Source organism: Triticum dicoccoides, chromosome 5A, assembly GCF_002162155.2.
Source record: "Triticum dicoccoides isolate Atlit2015 ecotype Zavitan chromosome 5A, WEW_v2.0, whole genome shotgun sequence".
Lineage (NCBI taxonomy): Eukaryota > Viridiplantae > Streptophyta > Magnoliopsida > Poales > Poaceae > Triticum > Triticum dicoccoides.
The window spans coordinates 182,609,963-182,625,696 of NC_041388.1; positions in this window are offsets into that span (position 1 = coordinate 182,609,963).

Genomic DNA, 15,734 nt, shown 5'->3' on the forward strand with positions numbered 1-15,734 from the left:
TCTTTTGAATCACCATGGCAAGACATTTTATGATTCCTTTTTATTTCTGCACCCCTCCTGACAGGTGGGACCTATGCAAATAGATATAAAGAACTATGTCGTAGCTGGTTCGGATGGATATTGGCGTGTGCGTGGGAGACACAACTTTCTCTAGTTAAGGAATATGCAGTTATCCTCAAAAAAGAAAAAGCCCTTCTTCGCGTTTCCGCATGCACGAGAATTTGGTTCTGCTCGCAATATGGATGATACCTGGAGGATGAAGTGAACCCAGAGGCATGCTAGCACGGGAGATCTATTTCTTCTATACAGTACTACTTTTTATGTTCCTACTAGTAGTACAACTGTGGTACACTTGATGGCCAAAATATTATTCATCTTGTCCTCACAGTGAAGTGACAAGGACCTGCACCTGAGGTGACACTAGTACAGGCGGCGTGTTCGGGTTACCAAAGTCAGCCTCACCTTGTGCACTATGCAGTCACTGTCACCGCTATTGTATAGCATGCCTCGCCTCGTCTCCCTCTCCTGTAGCACCACTCCATCTCCATCTCCGTCTTTCCGGAGATCCTAAGGTCACTCTTCATCATCTCACTGTGCCCCCGCGTACCCTCGCCTCGCTCTCCTCCCCTAGTACCACTATTCCCTTGCTAGCCGCTCCAGCACTGAGAGCCTTCTCTCGCGTAAATCAAGCCCCCATAAACCCCACCTTCCAAACTCCACCATGGCCGAATGCGAACCGTGCAGCATCCATATGAGCCGCGATTGGAGCAATCTCCCTAGTGACATCCTCGGCCTCTGTTGTTCGTGTATGGCTATGTTGAGCGCCATGTGGCTGGCTGCATGCTTGAGGTACATGCACACGGCCATGTCGTTGAAGCGAGGCCTTAGCTTTTCAAGACACCCTGCTGGCTGCTATCTGGTCTTGCAAGATTTTCTCACCATGATACGGAGACGTACATGATGCCCCTCGACTTCAATCTAACCTCCATTACCCGAAAATTCTTTGCACGTATGTAGTGGGTCGCCATACATCATTTCCCTCGGCTTCGATTCGATCACCATCGCCCGAAACTTCTTGGCAGGTATGTACAGGGTCGGCATGAACTCCCACTGGATGGCTGCCGTCAGAAAAGACCGAAAAAAGTTGGTGCTCGTTGAGGGAGTCCTGGACTTAGGGGTCCTCGAGTGTCCGGCCTATTATCCATGGGTCGGACTGATGGGCTGTGAAGGTATGAAGGCTGAAGACTGTACCTCTGTCTGGATTGGACTCTCCTTGGCGTGGAAGGCAAGCTTGGCGACTGACTATGAAGATTCCTTCTTATGTAACCGACTCTATGTAAACCCTAGATCCTCCTGGTGTCTATATAAACCGGAGGGGTTATTCCGGAAAGAGCATATTCATTACCATATCCATATCGGCTAGGCTTCTAGGGTTTAGCCACCACGATCTCGTGGTAGATCAACTCTTGTAACACCCATATTCATCAATATCAATCAAGCAGGACGTAGGGTGTTACCTCCATAGAGAGGGCCCGAACCTGGGTAAACATTGTGTCCCCTGTCTCCTGTTACCATCGATCCTAGACGCACAGTTCGGGACCCCCTACCCGAGATCCGTCGATTTTGACACAGACATTGGTGCTTTCATTAAGAGTTCCGCTGTGCCGTCGACAAAAGGCTCGATGGCTCGCCTTGTCCTTAAAGACAACATCACCTCCGGGGGAGCTCTGGCCCCAGGACAAACCCTCCACTTGGGAGGATTTACTATGATCGCCCGTTCGGCCGTTGAGCCGACGATGACCTCTCGGGCCATCGAAAATCCCCTTCACATCAACTCCGAGCACTCCAAGCACATGGATCCAACAAAGCTTTCATATAAACGAACTCCTAGATCGCATCACCTCTTTGGGAATAGCCACAGAATACTATCGGATTGGGCCTAAAGCCGATCAAGGAGAAATCGAGACCCTACCGGTCACCCACCAGATTGCGGTAGTCGTGGAGCAGGACGGCGAGTCTTCGCCTATACAGAAGACAGACTATGATCAGACTGCTGATCAGGAAGAGCCGGATACCCACACGCGAAAGGACGTGACCAGCCCTCCGAACATAGCATCGGACGGCGGTGCTAAACAATCAGAAGATATTCTGGAACCCGGACTGTTAAGCCTAGAAGGTCGTCACACTCCGAATAATCGGTCCGGTCAGGGTTCGGATTTAATTCCACCCACCCACCCAGATATAGACTCTCTCATGAGCATAAAACAACAGTCTTAGGAAACGGTCCACCACTTCTGGGCTAGATTCCTTCGTGTCCAGGACAATATAAAAGATTTCCCTGACGAGGACACAATATCAGTGTTCTGCAACAATTGTGCAGACGAAGGTATCCTCAACGCCATCAATCGCCGCCGTATACTGAAATTCACTGACTTAGCGACCATGGTACGAAAGTACAGCGCAATGGAGAGCACCTAGAAAACTCAGGCAGCTCGCTGGGAACTGTCAGTCCCAACTCAACTCCCCATACAGGCGAAAAGGGCGCACCCTCGCGGCACCCCCAGTCGAACATTCAAGAAACACAAAACCGCTATGCGACACGACACCGTTCTGATGGGATGGCTCGATGGCCCATGCAAAATACATACAACACGAGATACCGTGGCAACCCACAGCCTTAGAGCATGTTGGATACTACGACATGTAGCCAAGAGCGGCGAGGACATCCTTATCAAGGACGACCCAGAACGGCATCCCCCAGGGGACGATAACTCAAGAGTATTGACAGTCTTTGAGACATTCGCTTCAAACAACAAGCGCAAAAGGGCGCTTCGCGAGTTCACCGAAGTCTGCCAAATTTCTGCGATAAACCCCTGGAACGACAAGGCTATAACATTCAACGCCGGCGACGAACCAAAGTACAGAACAATACAAGTGCCAGCCGCGTTAGTCCTCAGTCCCATCGTGGACGGGTTTCAACTTACCAAGGTCCTCATGAACGGTGGCAGCAGACTAAACCTCATTTACGAGGACAAACTCCATAAAATGGAAGTAGACAGAAGCCACATCATGCAAAGCAACACAACCTTCCGAGGAATTATCCCCAGTCAGGAGGCGCGATGCGCAGGCAAAATCACACTTGACGTAGTATTCGGCATGCCAGAGAACTACCGGTCTGAAGAAATAACTTTCCAAGTGGCTCCTTTCAGGAGCGGATATCACGCCCTGTTGGGGCGGGATGCTTTTACACACTTTCAGGCCTTACCCCATTACGGGTATATGAAGCTCAAAATGCCCATCCCAAACGGCATAATCACTCTCGTCAGCGATCCGGACATAATACTCTGCGCTAAAAATGAAACCGCATCCCTGGCCCTGGAGGAGCTGTCTGAAGCCCTCGCAACCAAAGAATTAACCGCACTACGCTCCACGGTGGACAGGGACGATGTGATCCTCGACAAGCGCCCTAAATCCACCTCCTTCAAACCAGCAGAAGAAATAGTCAAATTTCAGGTCCACCCAACGGACCCCAAGAAGACAGCATCTATCGGAGCTCACCTGAACCCAATAGTTGATACCGCACTACGAGTACTCTTGCATGAAAACTGGGACATATTCACCTGGCACCCTTCTGATATGCCAGGGATTCCACGGGAGCGGGCCGAACATAGCCTCAATATATTAAAGGGGTTCAAACCGGTCAAGCAATCACTGCGGCGCTTCTCCGAACCCAAGCGACAAACCATGGGGAGGAGCTTGCTAAACTCATCGAGGCCGGATTCATTAGGGAAATCAAACACCCGAACTGGCTGGCAAACCTGGTGATGGTACCACAGAAGGACAAATCCTGGCGCATGTGCGTCAATTTCAAAGACCTCAGCAAGGCTTGCCCTAAGGATCCCTTCCCCCTCCCCCGCATTTATCAAATCATTGACACCACCGCAGGACATGACTCACTGTGTTTCCTCGATGCATACTCTGGATACCATCAAATCAAAATGAAGGAGTTTGATCAAGCCGCAACAACATTTATCACCCCATATGGGCCATTCTGCTGCCCTTTGGGCTCAAGAATGCCAGCGCCACATACCAACGCATGATTCAAACATGCCTGGAGAAACAGATCAGCAAAACAGTAGAAGCTTACGTCGATGACGTCGTCATCAAAACCAGGCATGTCGAAACACTAATAGACGACCTACGTCTTACATTCGACAACCTCCGGACGTATGACATAAAGCTCAAACCAGAAAAGTGTGTCTTTGGCGTCCCCGCGGGAAAAATGTTGGGCTTCATCATTTCAAATAGAGGAATCGAAGCAAACCCAGCCAAAATCCGAGCTTTGTCACAATTGGCTACGCCAACAGACCTTAAACAAGTCCAAAAGCTTGCGGGTTGCGTAGCAGCTCTAAGCCGCTTTATCTCGAGATTGGGAGAAAAAGCACTGCCACTCTATCGCCTTCTATGATGAACCGACCACTTCGAGTGGATGGATGCGGCAACAGCCGGACTGGAGGAAATAAAAACCCTTCTTGCGGGCAATCCAATTCTGGCCGCACCAAATGCCGGTGAACCGATGTTATTATACATATCGGCAACACACCAGGTGGTGAGCACCGTACTCGTCGTCGAATGAGAACAGGACGGACATAAATTCCCGTTTTAGAAGCCAGTATACTACATATCTACTATCCTTACACCATGCAAATCCCAGTACCCTCATTATCAAAAAATAGCATATGCGGTCTTCATGGCATCCCGAAAGCTCCGTCACTACTTCCAGTAGTGTCCGGTCACAGTGGCCTCCGAAGTACCACTCAATGACATTATAAACAACTGTGATGCTACGGGCCGGATTACCAAATGGTCCATTGAACTCCTCCCATTTGACATTACATATAAACCGCGTCGAGCTATCAAATCCCAAGTACTGGCTGACTTCGTCACCGAATGGACAGAGGCCGAACTCCCTAAAGAGTACGGCACATACTCCAATTGGGTCATGTACTTCGACGGCTCCAAAATGCTGGCAGGGTTAGGAGCGGGTGTCATTTTAACGTCCCCTACTGGAGACATTGTCCAGTACATTCTCCAAATACTATACACAGACTCCAATAATGCAGCCGAATACGAGGCCTTATTACATGGTCTCCAGATGGCTGTCTCCACGGGCATAAAACGCCTAGAAGTACGCGGGGATTCCAGCCTGGCAATATCTCAAATAAACGGAGATTTCGACACTAAAGATCCGAAGATGGCAACATATCGTAACACAGTCATAAAAATGTTGGCCCGGTTCGAGGGGCTCGAGTTCCATCATGTGCCCTGAGAAAGTAATCAAGCGGCGGATGTTCTTGCTCGTATCGGCGCTAAGTGCGACCTCGTTTGTCGGTGTCAAAACCAGCAGATCTCGGGTAGGGGGTCCCGAACTGTGCGTCTAAGGCGGATGGTAACAGGAGGCAGGGGACACGATGTTTTACCCAGGTTCGGTCCCTCTTGATGGAGGTAAAACCCTACGTCCTGCTTGATTAATATTGATGATATGGGTAGTACAAGAGTAGATCTACCACGAGATCAGAGAGGCTAAACCCTAGAAGCTAGCCTATGGTATGATTGTATGTATATGATGTATCGACTAGCCTGGCATCGGTTTATATAATGCACCAGAGGCCTAGGATAACAAGAGTCCAAGCCGAATACGCCGGTGGGGAGGAGTCCTTGTCTTGATCACCAAGTCTTGTGGAATCTTCCATGTATGCGGCAACTGTCCGAACTGGCCCATGAGTATACGGCCATGGGGGTCCTCAGCCCAATCTAACGGATCGGGAGATGACGTGGTGAGTACCCCCTAGTCCAGGACACCGTCAGTAGCCCCCTGAACCGGTCTTCAAGTTAGGGACGCTCCTCGATTCTTCCGAACTGTTCTTCATCTTCGGTTGTCGGTCTTGAAAGCTGGTTCAACAAATCTTCTCATCTTCGATCTTGAGGATCGCCGAAATGCGTTCGACGAGTTTACACGTTGGGTATCCGAGGAGCCCCTTTAAGTTTCCGGCCTTTATCAATGCCTCATTATTTTTATGCCACACCTCGGGTTTGAAGCAGTGTCCTCTTGCTCCGAGCTCTAACGCCGGACTGCATTCGAGGTATCTTTTGCAGCCGAGCACCAATGCCGGACAGTTTCCGAGCTCCAACGCCGAAATGTATCCGAGCTCCAACGCCGGACTGTGTCCAAGCTCCAACGCCGGACTATATCCAAGATGTCATAGATCATCTTGGTCTAAAAAAGTTGAAGGAGTTTAGCCGAGCTCAATGTTGGAAATGCCCTCTATGGAGCCAGCCACTAGCGCCCGAGCTTTATGTCGGACTGCTTCCGAGGTGGTGCACCACCCGATAGCGGGCTGATATTTTGTGAATATATTTTTTATTGGTGCAATTGATTCTCTGCCGAGACATATAACCGGTATATGTATATCCAGTAGCCCTCAAGGTGTGTGTCGGTCTAAAACCCGAGATGCACCTGAAGGAAAACATGAAACCGCTGTTCCTAGTAGCCCCTGAGACTCGGGCCGATGCGCGAAATCGGCCTGAGGATCAACTCCTAGCTCCGCAGCATACATAGGAATAAAAACGCAGTGTAATATATTAGAGATAATAGTGATCGGCGAACGGGCCCTTGAGAGAGGGTCCTGAAAAGTTGTCATAATTTATTTAGCTTGACGCCGAATAGGTCCAAATGGTACCTATTGTTATCCGAAGACACATTTGCCCATAGTTCGGTCAAGTCGAACACTTGGCATTTGGAATTTTCCGCATTGAAATAGGCAATGCAGTAGCCCCCGAGACACTGGTCGGGTGGCAACACCAGATCAGGGGATCGATGTGCCTCTTTAATTTTTGTAAATGATGAGCGCAAAGCCTAGTAGCACCCGAGCCTTAATGTGGGCACGGGTGGCCGAATTAAGGATCGATATCCAGAGTAAACTCACAGATTATGTGTAATGATTCTATGTATCCAAGTACTTTACATCATTATTTTGACTCCATTGTGACCGTTTATCAGTTGAAAGTGGCCCATCGTCGGCTTCTACCCCTTGGTAGATACTACGCAGGGTGTTTCCGCACTAACAAAACAACCCTTAGCCAATGTCTCGGTGCCCGGAGGCGGTAGTGTTAGCAGAAACGAAGTAATCAGATATGCGGGCTTTATAACTTTCCCTTAATCATAGGAGCTTTAAACTGGGGAAGCTAGCTATGAGCCCCCGGTTACTGTTCGGCGACATCCGAGGTCAAGCTGTAAACACTTCGGCCAATGTTATGAACTGCCCGTCATTTAATATAGTCATCGAATCGCTGACCAGTTTACGCCTATTGTGACAGTCAGTTTTCGGCTTTCTCCACTGAGGTGCTTGACCATGCGAGCTGGAAGCACAATCACAGTGGTTCTCCCTTTGCACACCTAGCCGAACAAAGCGGAACGTAGGAGGCAAGCACAGGAGCCAGGCAACCCAACTATTGACCGAAGACACAATTCGAAACCGATGCATATATAGCAATATCCGAGAATGTTTTTGCCGGATCCCTAAAGGTGTCCGGCGTTGCACTACGAGACTAATGCTGGAAACACACAAATAGTTTAAAAGTGCCATAAGCTTGGAAAACCAGAAAACGTCAGTAAAAACTTGACGTCCGAACAAGATCAAGTGTTCGGTGCCAATCCGAAAATTGAGAAAAAAAATTGTGTTTCTGTTGTGCATTAATATGACACATCCGATCTCAAGACTTCAAGCGGGTCAGCCTACGGCTGCAGCCTCCTATCCCGAAGGCAGAGTGCTTCTCGTTAGACCAGTTTAGCAAACTAAACACGAGCGATCACTAGAGAGAAAATGGGTTATCTTGCTATTGACCACACAATCACGTCGAAAAAGGAGCGGTAGAAAAAGACTTTTCCACGACCAAGAAGAAAACACATTTATGATAAAATAGCTCATATAAATCTTAGGAGCCCCCAAGTGACTTGGGTAAAAGAATTTTATGTATAATGATTGTATGTACCAAAGTACTTATATCATATTTGTGTTCACCCGAACTTTAAACATGTCTTAACCGACCGTCGGCTTCTCCCTCTTTGGCCAAGGGCTGAAAAGTGTCATGTACTCCGCCTGTCGAGAGTATCGAAGGTGTTTCCGATGACCAGGCAATCAGGCCATAAGGCTGTAATAGACAAAGCGCGCTCAGGGAACTTATGCTAAATTACTAACAACGTGTAAGAAGCATCTTCGAAGAAAATAGTACCCCCACCGATACCTTTCTTCGGTGCTCATTATTACTATGAGACTTGTGCAATAGATTTTTTGTACTCATGAGTTCCGTTGTGTGCCGACCATGATTGAAAACAATAGGAGCGCTAGCTTTCGGCTTCACCCAGTTGAGGTCAGAGCTCGGAGGACCCGGTCGTGACAATCGCAGAGGTGCTCCCTTTACTCCCTAGCCGAACAATCGGGAACGTAGGGGTAAGCACAGGAGCCAGGCAACCCAGCTTGCAAATCGCTTAAGTCAATATGGTGCATATTATGGCGTAATACACGAACAAGGAACGAAGCCATACAAGTATAATCATATGCAAGAGGAAAAAGCTTCATGAAGGAAGCCCCCAAGTAAACGGGGTATTTGAATTTGCATGTCACAAATAAAGTTTTGACAAGGAGATTTTTTACAAGCAACTTTTTTCCAAAAAAGTATAACGCTTGGTCGAACCGAACACAAGTTAAAAATTAAAACTTTGAGCATGAAAGCGACTTAGCTGATTAATGTGTTCGGCATTGATGACGCGGTCCGAGCTTGATGCGAGACAAGGTTCCATCCCCCAAGCCGGTCCCGAGGTGGCGGAGCGGAGAGCTTGACACGCCGAAGTGGTGGCATAGCACGGTCAATGCAGGCCGGCAAAGTGATGTCGAAGTCCCCGGCATGGGGTAATGAAGTGTTGACGAAGCCCCCCGTCTAGCCGAGGTGGCGTGGTATGTCAATAGGCCGAGTTGACGATACTACCCAACCCGGATCATTTTCCTGTGCACAAAAAGTGATGCAAACCGGAGATTAAAAAAAGTCGTTGCATAACAAATAATTTATGCAAAGTGAGTAATAAAAGAAATATGGCCTGGCGCCAAAGTCAATGTCGATGCAGGGCGTCGGCGTGATGCGGTAAAGGCGTGGCAAAGCCTGAATTCACAGGTCGGTCCGAGTTCCGGATGCGGCATTCGCCGAACTATGTACGGAGACTTACCAAACCACCATGCGACCTCGTTAATGCGGCCACCATTTGATAGACCTGTGTACATATGATGAACAAGCCAGAGTAATAATTCCTTGGAAAAATGAACCCAAACAAGCAAAAAATACTGGGATTAATAGCACCTGGTTTATTTGTTGTAGCAATCCGAAGGAAGGTGATTCCCAAAATTGGGACTCGATCCGCACACCCATTGCCTGATGGGAGATAAAACGACGGCATGGCAATGCTGGTAAAGGTTGGCTCGCCGAGGCAAAGCCCTCGGTCCAGCTAACATGACGGAGCTGGTCGGCTAGTGACGCCGAAGTGTCCGGAGTAGGTTGATGAAGAGATGGCGAAGCCCCCGGTCCAGCCGGGATGTCGAAGCCTCGATGTCAGCCGATGAGTCGAAGTAGGTCGGCGTGATGGACACCAGCTTGAAGAAGCAATAGTGCGGCCCTGCCGATGCAGGTCGTGACGTGGTCGATGCCGGCTTGATGAAGCGACCATGCGGCGATGCCGGTATGCCCGCTCTGTGTAATCCGTGGGGGGCGATGCTGGTGATGATTTATCCTTCGTGATGTCGGACTCTTGTTCGGCTTGCCGAGATGATGATCCGAAGAAGTTGAGCTCGGCTCAACAAAGTGACGACGTGTCTAGCGCAGGTCGGCAGCCATGGAGCAATATTGCCGGACTGGTTTGACACCATCATGATGTTGAAGATCATGTTCAAAAGATCTTAAAGTTAGTGGGATGTGTTCGGGAACAAAACACAATACCCCATATAAAACTTCCTTCAAAAGGATGTCTGAAATCCCGTTCATAAAAAATACGAACTCGGGTTGGATTCGTTTTCGCGCAGAAAACAGATCCGAAAAGTGATGCACTAATCGGAAGGTTCCCGGAGTTTGGACGGTCGGATCGAGCTGAAATTTTGACAGGTGGTAGATATAGGAATTCCGCAGCCGGTCAACGGTTGGATCTTCAAAAGGACGTCCGAGCTAGAAGCTGGACACCACGCCCTAAACTCGTCCAGATTCCCGTCCAGATTTGATAGGGCTCCGATATATCGTGGATTACCAGAGATTCCTCCATCGGAACTCGACGAAATTTTCCAGGGTTTTTGTAGACTCAATTCCGCACAATTCAACTGAAGCAATCGTTAAAAAGACACATGAGGAGGCGGTGGCGGCGGACACAAGTTTGCTGTCCAGAAAAACAGCACGGTCGCCCGAGGGCAATGTTTACGTTGAGCCCCCGAGCTCCCTGGATGATTCCTCCAAGATCTTGATAGAGATCGGAGTTGATGTTTATAAAGGCCCTCATCCGAACATGATGATCGGAGGTAGGGCGCAGTCCTTGGTCGAACCAAGGTGAACAGTCGAGCTGGTGACGAAGATGCTGAAGTCGTAGTTGATCTGCAGGCGAGCCATCAACCTTTTGCCGAACACACAGCGGAACTCTCAATGAAAGCACCAATGTCAAAACCGGCGGATCTCGGGTAGGGGGGCCCGAACTATGTGTCTAAGGCGGATGGTAACAGGAGGCAGGGGACACGATGTTTTACCCAGGTTCGGGCCCTCTTGATGGAGGTAAAACCCTACGTTCTGCTTGATTAATATTGATGATATGGGTAGTACAAGAGTAGATCTACCATGAGATCTGAGAGGCTAAACCCTAGAATCTAGCCTATGGTATGATTGTATGTATATGATATATCGAGTAGCCTGGCCTCGGTTTATATAATGCACCAGAGGCCTAGGATAACAAGAGTCCTAGCCGAATACGCCAGTGGGGAGGAGTCCTTGTCTTGATCACCAAGTCTTGTGGAATCTTCCATGTATGCGGCAACTGTCCGAACTGGCCCATCAGTATACGGCCATGGGGGTCCTCGGCCCAATCTAACGGATCGGGAGATGACGTGGTGAGTACCCCGAGTCCAGGACACCGTTACCGTCCCACCTAATATTTTCCTCGAAAGGCTATTCAAGCCATCCGTGCTGTGGCAGGGGGAAAATGGCAATACTAGTCCGTAGCCAAATATAATTCAGGACCCCAGAAACACCGACGTCGTCGAGGGCTCAGCCATCGAAATAACACCATCTGCGCATCTCATCATGGCCGTCATTGCCCCATGCACTGAACCCTTCCTGGCCTACCTCAACAGGAAAGAGCTTCCTGAGGACCAGAATGAGGCCCACTATATTGTTCGGCATTCAAAGGCCTACAAGGTTCATGATGGAGAGCTCTACAAGAAAAGCACCACCGGAATCCTTCAACGATGTATATCTGAGGAAGAGGGGCAGCAGCTCTTGGCTAAAATTCATGCAGGGCTCGGCGGTCACCACGCCGCAGCTCGGGCCCTTGTTAGCAAGGCCTTCCGTACAGGGTTTTATTGGCCGACGGCCCGAGCAGATGCACAGGACCTTGTCCAACATTGAATCGGATGCCAACTCTTTGCCAATCAAAGCCATATGCCCCCCACCGCCTTACAAACAATCCCCAACACTTAGCCTTTTGCGGTCTGGGGACTCGATATGGTTGGACCCCTTAAAGGGGGAAGCCATAAGAAAAAAATACATGTTGGCTATGGTGGATAAATTCACTAAGTGGATAGAGGCCAACCCAGTCAAAACGGCTGAGTCCGGCCCAATAATAGACTTCATATCCGGTGTTGTGCACCGTTACGGTGTCCCACACAGCATCATCACTGACAACGGCTCCAATTTCATAGCCGACGAAGTAAAAACCTGGTGTACTAATCTGGGTATTAAACTCGATTACGCCTCCGCCTACCACCCACAAACCAACGTCAAGTCGAACGAGCTAACGGTCTCATTGTGAGCGGCATCAAGCCCAGACTAGTGCGGTCCTTGAAAGAATCAGACAAGCACTGGGTTGAGGAGCTCGACTCCATACTCTGGCGGCTACGGACCACGCCCAACCGCACTACCGGATACACACCTTTCTTCATGGTGTATGGCACAGAGGCCATATTACCCTGCGATATTATTCACGACTCACCTCGAGTGCGTATGTACGAAGAGAGAGAAGCCGAGCTTGATCGGCAGGATGGCCTAGATGCCCTGGAGGAGGAACGCGATGTCGCAAAAGCTTGTTCAACATTTTACCAATAGCAGGCTCGATGATATCAAAGCAGAAAAGTACGGGCCAAGACTTACAACGTTGGCGAACTTGTTGTACGCCTGCCGGAGAAGAAAAAGGAAAAACTCAAGCCCAAATGGGAGGGTCCCTTCATAATTGACCAAGTTCTCACCGGAGGAGTGTACCGTCTTCACGATGCATCAGACAATCGCCTCGAGCCGAACCCCTGGAACGCGGCCAGACTCCGAAGATTCTATGCCTAGCACCAAACCTCGTGTTCGTCTCCTCCTCCCCTGTAGCTTCCATTATTTTTTCTCTCTTTTTCGATTACTTTCTTCACTCTTGCTTTAAAGCTTCGGTACATCTAGACCGCACAACATCGACACATACATCTTTAAATATGTATGTTACTTGTACCTAGGGGCTTCTCGGACAGAAGTTCTTGTCATTCCTTGAACATTAAGCTCCTCACATATGAGTTTTTCCATATGTACCTTTTCTTCGCCATTATATGCATCGATATGACTTAAGTTTTGGCCAAGTTGGGTTGCCTGGCTCCTGTAATTATGCCCTACGTTCCCGTTAGTTCGGCTAGGGCATAAAGGGAGCACCTCTGCGATTGTTACTGCCGGATCATCCGGATGTGTACCTCAGACTGGGTGAAGCCGAAAGCTAGCATTCTTAAGGGAATATTCGGTCGGTGAATTAAAGATGTTTTCTAAACTCACTCCATTGTGCACCCCCAGAAGTCATACAAATTGTGGTGCTCGCATCACAATTCGGACATGTACATTAAATGCATGCACACCCAGAGAAAGGAACCCTTAACAGAACTATTCTCTCTGGCAGATGTTTCTTACGATATCAATGTAATATAACATAGCTAGCCGGATACAACTCGTCTATTCAAGCAACTATGACCCCTATGCCTAGTTTTCTAGGCATACCCCAGCCTATTCGGCCGCGACAGTATTCGGAAACACTCTGCACCTTCGGGTCCGGAGGTGGAAGCGAAAAGGTCTGCCATGACAAATGATATACAATTCAGCTAGATGAGGAAACTACATAGTCACTTGGACTCGAACACCTCTTCCTCTATACCTTCCAACAGGCAGTATAACTTACAATCCTGTTGAGAATATTTGGCGGCCACCTCTACTTGCTCATATACTATACTAACGGGAATTTCTTCCCAATTCGGCCCTACCATCCTGACACGAGCCATGTGATTAGGATCCAGCTTGGTATAGCGCGTCTTCACCATGGCCCAGGCCTCTCGCGCACCCTCTCGACTGGCAGATATCTTCCACAGCCGGATACGCCGCCGCGCTCCCTTCAACATCTCTACTAGCTTCTCCATGCTTCCTGGAGGGGAGTCGGATGGCCATAAAGCCTTCGCTACACTCTGCATAGCCTGCCGAGCTTGCTCGTGCAACTGCGACAGCTCCTGTAGAAGATCATTTGATGATCCGGACACTTCCTCTTCAGGGCGATTCGTCAAAACACCTGCAATTACAGCTATATCAGCTACCGCTACCTCCAAACTGTTATAATATAAAAGCGGCCACATACTGAATATGTCGCCTCGGAGCTTCTTGTTCTCCTTCACAGAGTCGGCTAGCTGCACTCGCACATCTTTTAGTTCTTCGCCTAGGTTGACGTTTGAATCCCGGATTTCCTTTTTCTCTTCAATGACCTTTGTCAATACACGCTCGCCCGCTGCTAGTAGCTTTTTGGCTCCGTGTTCTTCGCTTTGAGCGGTGTCCAACTGCTCTCGTACTTGGTCTAAATGACCCAACACAAAGATTAGAACCCAGATTCACACTATCGGTGCAGCCTTATGAATTTTAGATGGAGGAAAATATTACCTGTAGATGCCTTGTATTTCTCCAGTTCGGCGTTAGCAGGAAGCAGTTGGCGCTGACACTTTTCTAGTTCCTGAGCCAGCTGGGTATTCTTGTCCATAAGCAAATGGTTGTACATTGATCCTTAAATTAGTTGTTTCAACTCCTTTAAGTCTCGGGGGCTACTGCCATATGGTTATCATAGTCAGACAAAGCGAATTTACCTGCACATCTTTCAAATGTTGCTTTCTGGCGCTGCTAATCACATCTCGAGCCGCCCGGATGTATGAATCGGCCGTGTTGAAGGTGTTAAACGACTCTTCTGAAAAGCCAGGATCCTGTAAAATGGCCCGGCGGCACCGATGATTCATCGCACTCTCCAATTCTGAGTTGGTGACGGACACATCGTTTGAGTCCTCAGCTGGAGGATAGTCCGGCGTAGCCCCTGCATGAGCCCATGTCTTCACGGCAGGATTTGAATCCTGGCTGTGAGAAGTATGGCCGCTCGGACGCCCGGATATAGTCCGGTGTGCCTTCCTCCTGGCAAATGGAAAACGGGAAGGTCACGGTTGGACGTGACTGCTCAGGGGTAGGTTGGCGAATTCATACCTCTTCGATGAATGCACGGCCGTGTCTTCGTTCGCTTTCCTCTTGGAAGGCTTGTCCGGCGTGGGAGCCGGTCTCTTCGAAATCGCCGAATGTCTCCCCTGTGAAGCACGATACAGTGCGATTGGTGAGGCTGAATAAGAGCACACTTTTAGAGAAGTTGTTTCTTAATTATTCACATGAGAAGCAGGAAGAAGGCCAGGATAGTCGGCGGTGATGGCCACTTCTGTGCCATCATAGTTTGTATGGTAGAACACTCCCACCGCGAGCACCACGAATATATCCGGGTCCTCTTCAAACCCTGGATCTAGTTCCCGGTTGTGATATCCGGCTATGGGGCAGGACTATGAAGTCCTTCGGTGACCTTCTGCCAGTGTTGCCATTACAAACAGACTTGAAATTTATCAAAAGTAATCCGGAAGGGGAATGAGGGGAATCGAAAGGGCGAAGCTTACCCAACTGGGAGGATTATACATAGAATATCCATCTGTGTGCTTACTGCGAAGAAACTCCTCTTCCTCCCCTTTAAAAAGCTCGGCCAATATTTTGGCCAGAGCGGTGGGGCTATCTGGACCCTTTAGGCCATAACGGGAGGCGTCATCCTCTCCATTATAGTGCCACATGGGCATCCCTCTGTATTGTAGCAGCTGAAACCCACGCACTATGGAGATCTCCATTACCTAAATTATTGTAAGTCCGGACTGAGGAGCGTCTTTATCTTGCTCATAAGCCGGTGAACTTCTGCGATGTCCTCCTCTTCAAGACTCTGGGGACGCTAACTGTGGCGTTTCTTCAGTGGAACGCTTGCAAATTCAGGAAGAACCTTTTGAACTGGGTCAGGAAGCGCGACATCCTCAATATACAACCATTCGAAAGTCCATTCTTCGGATGCCTTCCTTGGTGTGCCGGATGGA